Source organism: Vidua chalybeata, chromosome 19, assembly GCF_026979565.1.
Source record: "Vidua chalybeata isolate OUT-0048 chromosome 19, bVidCha1 merged haplotype, whole genome shotgun sequence".
In the NCBI taxonomy this organism is placed as follows: domain Eukaryota; kingdom Metazoa; phylum Chordata; class Aves; order Passeriformes; family Viduidae; genus Vidua; species Vidua chalybeata.
Genome location: NC_071548.1, coordinates 8875415 through 8883044, shown reverse-complemented (window position 1 = coordinate 8883044; position 7630 = coordinate 8875415).

Here is a 7630-nt window from a genome sequence, read left to right as displayed (position 1 = left end):
GGTTGCCAGTGAGCAGGGAGGGTTGGAATCAGTGACTCTGGATGTCAGTGGAGGCTTCATCCCCAGTGGGAATTTGAGTTTGGAATTAACAAGATTTTCAGATCTGCTGAAGCTTTGGGTTCGTGGTATTTTTGCCTCTTGGACTGACACACCATGTGTGGGTTATGCATCAGGGGCTGACCCATAAAGGAATCATAATTCCCATAGAAATGTGCTCCTCCCATCCATCTGGCATTAGGTCTGCCATCCCAGGAATGGCAGAGGAGGTGCCCAGGGTGGTCAGTGCACCTTGGAGGAACAGTCACTTCTTCATTTACATGCAGGAAAATGAGCACAGAGACCTTCTGTGTAAACTCCATAACAAATGCTGAGAAAACCTGGAAAGTCCTGCTCCCATTTCCTGCTCCAAATCCCCCACAACAGAGCCTGATATCCAGGGCTGGGAGCCAAACCCTCTCGAGTCAATGGAAAGATTCCCCTTGACTTTAATGGTCTTTGCATGAGTGCCTAATTCCTTCCTGTTCACAGCCTCTCTTGGACTCGCTCACGGAAACAACTGCAGCTATAAAGTGTTGCAGTGAACTGTAAACCCTTCAAAGCAGCAGCACGGCAGATTTCCCTGTGCTGCCAGCCACTTGGAATGGGATTTGTTTGACAAAAAGCCTGATCTGTGTGCTGTGGCTGCAGCGTGAATGAGGGTTTGAACAGAGGAGGCAACGAGGCTGGAGAGGGGCTGGGAACACAAATCCTGTGGGGAACGACTGAGGGAGCTGGGGGGGTTCAGCCTGGAGAAAAGGAGACTCAGGGGTGACCTTATCACTCTCCACATCTCCTGAAAGGTGGCTGTGGCCAGCTGCGGTCAGGCTCTTTCTCCAGGAACTGACAGAACCAGAGGACACAGCCTCAAGCTGCACCAAGGGTTGGATATCAGGAAAAAGTGTTTTACAAAAAGGAGATAAAGTTCTGGAATGGCCCGGGGAGGTGGTGCAGTCCCCATCCCTGGGTGTGTTTAACAAAGCCTGGATGTGGCACTGGGTGCCAGGGTTGAGTTGAGGTGTTGGGGCTGGGCTGCACTCGATGGTCTTGGAGGTCTCTTCCAACCTGGTGATTCCGTGACTCTGTGAACAAATCTCTTCCTGCAGACAGGGTTTGTGGTCAGCCCACGGGGCTGGAGCCAAACTCTTCCCAGCAGGATGGGGAAGGCAGGGAGCCCTGGCAGGGCTGGGTGAGGCCGAGCCCCTGTGGCTCCCAGAGCTGTGCTCATGGCCATTCCCCTCCCAGGGACTCTTTACCCTGCAAGGACCACGTCACTGCCCAAGTTTGTCAGCTGGTTGTGAAATGTGTTTTGCCCCAGGCTGGGCCATCCTAGGCCACCTTTGTGCCTTGCTCCACAAAATTCTGACAAAATGTTTGAGTTTTAAATGCTGAGAATTTTAAACCTTCTGTGCTGACAGATTCTAACTCCCAAAAGAACACTACATTTAACATAAAACCGTAAAAAAACTTCCAAAATTGATTAATAACACTAAAATTACAAGTGTGTAGGTAATTAAAGTGTATAACACCACAAAGTAGGAAACTTAGAGTTTAAAGTTTTAAAATATAATAATGTATATAAAACAAAATAAAAGTTTTAAAACAAAAACTAATCCTTCTTCTTTACCTTCTTCTTCCTTCTTCTTCACCTTCTTCTTCCTTCTTCTTCATAAGTTTAAGTAATATTTTGTAATTAGACAAAAAAGTCCACATTGCTGAATTCAAGTAATTAGTTATTAAGTTAAAAATAAAAATACTGAAAAAAAAACCCACTGAGTAAATGCTTAACTTTAAGGATTTTGATATGTTTCACTGGGGATTAAACACACTTGGCTGGGGAGCAGCCTTGCTGGATCTGGCTGTGTGATGCCAGCAAGAGGCATGTGGAATTTTCTCCCAGCACCTGGGATTATCAACTGGCACCTCAAGGCATGAGATCTGCCTGCTTCAACCTCATCATACAAGGCGCAGTGGCAGCACACGGATTTTTGTCAAGCCCAGAGTCACCGGATCTGACTGTGAGAGGGACAGTGATGTTCACAGGGGGTCTGAATGAGGGTCTGACAGTGTTTGTCCCTGTGGAAGGCTGCTCAGCTGCCTCTGGGGGAGAGGAGGCTGATGGTGACTGCTCTTTCTTTTTTTAGGTCCTAAAAACTTTCTGGAATGAGGCTTTAGGTTGTTTTCACTTCACTGTTCAAACACCAGATGGGTTTTGCTAGTTTTTTTTTTTTTTTCCCCCACACAGGGAACTGGGTGTCTGCACCTCCCACCTGCCCATCCCTCTCATCCTGTGCAACCTGAATCCAAATGTGACCCCAAAACGTGACCCCAAAATGTGACCCCAAAATGTGACCCCAAAATGTGATCCCAGCATGGCCTCCATGGCTTGGGCACAAATCCCCACTTCTGGAGCCACGTCCTACAGGAGGAAGCCTGGCCTTACTTTCACAGCTGTGCATTCCTGAGATGAAAAGGGCAGCTCAGGCCCGGGATGTCTCTCATCAGAAAACCTGACCTGGGCAATCCACAGAAAAGTCTGGCAGCTGCTGGAGCTGTCTGGAAAAATCTGGAGTGAGCTCCCTCTTGACACCCTTGTCTGGGGAGCTCTGCCCTTTTGGATTTCGGAGTGTTTGCCCATCAGTCTCCCTAGAAACGTGGCTGCTTGAGGGCTCCCAGTGCAGCCATGTGGGAATTGTGCTGGCCTGGCTCTTTTGGAAGGATTATTTGCTTTTTAAAGCCCTTGTCTGCCGCCCAAGCTGATGGTTCTGTTGCAGAGGAGAACAGGCAGAAGCCTGAGATGTGGATGAAGTAATGAGTTCATCTCTCTGCAGTCTAGCCAGGTACAATTCTTTCTGCTCCCAGGACTTAATTAAAATGCAGGCATCTCTCCTCACATTTTTATAGAGCTCAATGGCAAATTACGGTCACCCTCGTTATGTCTTGTTTTCTTGTCTGAAAAGGAGAGCTCCAAGGGCAATATCCTTGCTTGCCCTGCATTTGGTTACTCTGGGATGTGCTACCTCCAGCAAACAGCCAGGAACCCGGGGTTTATATCAGGACCAGGACTCATGGCTGGACTGCTCTGGGGACAGAGGGAGAGACTTGCCCAGTGGAAAATGCCTGCACTAGCCTTGGATGGCTGATAAATCCTCACCTGGCTGATGTTCTCCCTGCTCTGTTTTGTGGGCTTTGGCACTGACCCCATGGACATCATCCTGCCTGGGGTCTGGAGCCCACTGGGCCTCTCCTGCCTGGACTCCTCCCAGTGCCCCCAGGGCTCACTGGAGAAAAGGAAAATAAAAATCCAGGCAAGTTTGATTGAATAATGAGTTTATTTACTTTGACCAGCCACAAAACAGGGGATATTCACTGAGAAGGAAATGAAACAGAGCCCCAACAGAATCATCTGTCCTACAAAGGTGTCCCAGATTGAAAGGCAAGATGTATTCCACCTGTATGGCAGTTGTCTTCTGTTAACTGGGCAGTTGTTCCTTATCTCTTCCACAATCAGTTCTCCCTCCAGGGAGACATCTGCTGTTAATGGGCTATTGAATGTCACTGCGTGACTGATAGGAACTGTAACCTCCCATTGGGAGATGCTCCGCCCAGAGGGAGGAGCCAAGCATTCCTACCTGGATATAATCTGGGTTTCTGGCACACAAGCACGGCTTTTCCTGCGCTGGATTTCCCAGAGGAGCAGCTGCCTCTTCCACTGCAGGATGACCACACCCTCTTCTACAGGATCACTGCTCCAACAGAACCACACCTGACACTCCAGGAGGACTGCAGCCATAATTCCCAATTGGACTGTCCAACAGCGTGTCAGGTTGTGTTCTGACTCTGTCGGGGTTGTTTTGGCTCACTGCATTGTTTATTTTATATTTTTATTTTCTTCCCTAATAAAAAACTGTTATTCCTGCTCCCATATTTTTACCTGAGAGTCCCCCTTAATTTCAAATTTATAACAATTCAGAGAGAGGGAGTCTACTTTTTTTTTTTTTCCATTTCAGAGGAGGCTCCTGCCTTCCTTAACAGACACCTGTCTTTCCAAACCAAGACAAAAGGAAACCACCAGCTCCTTGTGGGAGGGGTGTAAAGCTGTTGATGGAAATGATCATACCATGATCCTGTGGCCTTGCAGTGCTCTGTGATTTTGGTTTCTCCAGACTGTGATCAGCACAGCCAGACCAGGCCTCATCCCAGTCCAGCTGGCCACTGGCCCCAGTAGCTGTGGCTGCTGTGCCTCGTGGCTTCAAAGGGAGTTTTTACAGTCCCAGAAATGTCTTTGTGCTGTTCTGTGCAGCTTGGCTGCATCCTGCAGGGTTATTGGTTATGAAACTACAGGGCAATTTAAAAATTCAGCTCTTTTTAATATGGAATTGGTGTCTCCTGGTATGAATATTGCAGTGCTGTGTTCTGCTTGAAATGATGCTGCTCCAGCACGCCAGAGCTCAGCACTGCTTGTTCATTTTCCTGTCTGAACCTGACCAGTCCCATCAAATCAAAACCTGTCCTAAAATAGTGCAGTTTCTCGGATTACCCTTCGTGCATGGGGAATGGACACATTTTGATGATGCTGCCAGGATGGCTGCACTGGAAGAGAAGGTTTTGCATGAGGAGAGGAGGTTTTGCTCAGTGTAGAGAAGGTTTTGCATGAGGAGAGAAGGTTTTGCTCAATGTGGAGAAGGTTTTCTGTGAGGAGAGCAGGTTTTGCATTGTGGGAGAAGGTTTTCTCTGTGCGGGGAAGGTTTTGCACTATGGACAAAAAGTTTTGCATTCTGGGAGAAGATTTTGCATGAAGAAAGATAGTTTTGCCCTGTGGAAGAAGGTTTTGCCTGAGGAAAGGTTTTGCATGGTGGGAGAAGGTTTTGCATGAGGAGAGAAAGTTTTGCTCGGTGTGGAGAAGGTTTTGCTCTGTGGGAGAAGGTTTTGCACTATGGGGAAAAGGTTTTTCTCAGTGTGGAGAAAGGTTTGTTCTGTGAAGAAGGTTCTGCACAGTGTGGAGAAGGTTTTGCTCCATGTGGAGAAGGGTTTGCTCTGTGGAGAAGGTTTTGCTCAGTGTGGAGAAGATTCTGCACAATGGGGAGAAGGGTTTGCTCTGTGTGGAGAAGGTCCTGCACAGTGTGGAGAAGGGTTTGCTCTGTGGAGAAGGTTTCGCTCAGTGTGGAGAAGATTCTGCACAATGGGGAGAAGGGTTTGCTCTGTGTGGAGAAGGTCCTGCACAGTGTGGAGAAGGGTTTGCTCTGTGGAGAAGGTTTTGCTCTGTGGAGAAGGTTTTGCACTATGGGGAGAAGGTTTTGCTCAGTGTGGAGAAGGGTTTGCTCTGTGGAGAAGGTTTTGCTCTGTGGAGAAGGTTTTGCACTATGGGGAGAAGGTTTTGCTCAGTGTGGAGAAGGTTCTGCACAATGGGGAGAAGGTTTTGCTCAGTGTGGAGAAGGTTCTGCACAATGGGGAGAAGGTTTTGCTCAGTGTGGAGAAGGGTTTGCTCTGTGGAGAAGGGTTTGCATTATGGGGAGAAGGTTTTGCTCCATGTGGAGAAGGGTTTGCTCTGTGGAGAAGGTTCTGCACAATGGGGAGAAGGTTTTGCACAGTGTGGAGAAGGTTCTGCACGAGGAAGGTTTGGCACTGTGGGAGGCTGTGCAGCCCAGCACACTCCACGGGTGGGTGGTGTGGGTCAGGTCCCAGACGAGCAGTGTGAAGGAAGCAGGTGCCTCTGACCATCTGCAGGGGGAGGAGGAGGTGCCATCCCCCAATCCACCCTCCAGCTTCTGGAGCTGGAAGGTGCCGTGGGTTTAAAACGGGATCAGGATGACAAATGGCTCATCCCTTGGGATTCCCTTTACTGCTCAGGAGCTTGTGGCTGGAGTGATGGAACAAGAGCAGGAGGGTTCAGAGGGCTGAGCTGCCTCCAGGGCTGAGTTAACCAGCTGGAACACAGGGCTGCAGGGCTCGGGGATGAGAAGGAGCACAGCGAGGCCATGGAGCTAAAAGAGCAGCAGGGACAGCACAGAAATCCTCGTGGCAATGTGATTTATGGCACAGTGAGGGTGTCTCTCACTTCCAGTGGCAGATGCCTCACGGTACGTGACATTTAAGCAGGGTGAGAGAGGTTTCACTGCAGGAAAAAAGCTCTGTCTGCCAGGGGGGCGCTGGGCTGAGCTGGTTTGTGGTGGCTGCTCTCGCAGCCGGGGAGGGAATTTTCTAAATCAGATTTTTATGAGGTGTCTAATTGACTCATCATCCCTGCCCCCCCTCTGTGCACAAACATTTGCTCTGCCCTGAAATGTGAGATGAGCAAGGCTGGCGAGAAATGTCTGCGTACAGCAGGGGAGCAGAGGAGGGTGAGGAAAGAGAGAATTCCTCCCTTGCCAATCTTTAAAACAAGACTGTAAAAAATCCCATGTAAAAATAACAACAAAAGAAAGAGCTTGTGGTTTCCTAAGCCAGTTTGCATTTCTGGAAGTTGATGACCCCCTGGATTACTGTTGTTTTTTTAGACCTCTTAATTTTTTTTTTTTTTTTTTTTTTTAGGATAGTTTGTCTGCAGTGTGGCTGTGTGTGGGTAGAGAACTGGAAATATGCAGAGGGAAAAAAAAGCTAAAAATGGGCAGGAAAAGGAGGACTGCATATGCTTTTTTCTCCTTATATATATTAAAAAAAAATAAAAAGAGCTTGAAGTTGCTAAAGATTTGGGTTTGTAGGGGTGGAGCACAGGCAGACGAAGCTGATCCTGAAGACCACGAATAACACAGGATTTTTTTTTTTTTGCATCCCTCCTTGACTGCAGGAGAGCTGTGTCTCAGTTTGCAGAATGACCTCTCCAAACTTCTGATTTACGTCCCTTGGAAGCTGCAGAGAGAAGAGGGGATGCAGCCAAGCCATCCCAGGGAGCTGGATGGTGTGTGTGGGCCTGCAGCTCTTGTACTGCTGCCGCCAGGAAATTGGTTCTTTTTTTTGCTGTCCAGCTTTTGGTGTCACATCTCAGTTGGGCGTTTTTGCTCCGAAAACAGTCTGATCCTCCAGAAATATTTCTCTTTTCTCTGTGGTGCTCGTGCATGTGCTGAGCTGAGCCCTGCTGGTCTCCTTGGGATGGGGCTGTTTTGCAGGAACTCCAAAAAATGGGAAATTCTGTCCCCGAGTGGGACAGAGGGAAAGTGGGATCTGAGGGCCAAGGGCTGCTCCCATCACCGTGTGCAACAGCCAGAGCACGTCCTGCCCATTCTGCTGCTCTCCTGCTCTGGATTTTCATTGCTTGCACTGCAAGAGGGTCCAGGAGGGACCTGTGGAGGGAAATTAGAACAGAAAACCAGACGTTGTATCCTTGTCTGGAGGTGATAAATGCCACTTCCCACTCTGCAGGGTGCGAGTGGCTCCTGGGGACATGGCTCTGTGCTGGCAGGGGTTGGCTCGGGCACCAGTGCCCATTAAATTTTCATTCCAAGCCCTTCTCCACCCCGAAGCTCTGGAGACGTGCCAAGGAAGCTTTTTTTTTTTTTGTTTTATATTTTCCCACTCACCAGCCAGAGTATCCACCTGACTTATTCTGTGCCCATTGCTCCTTTCCAGCACTGAAAGGTTTTATTTGGAAAGTTCA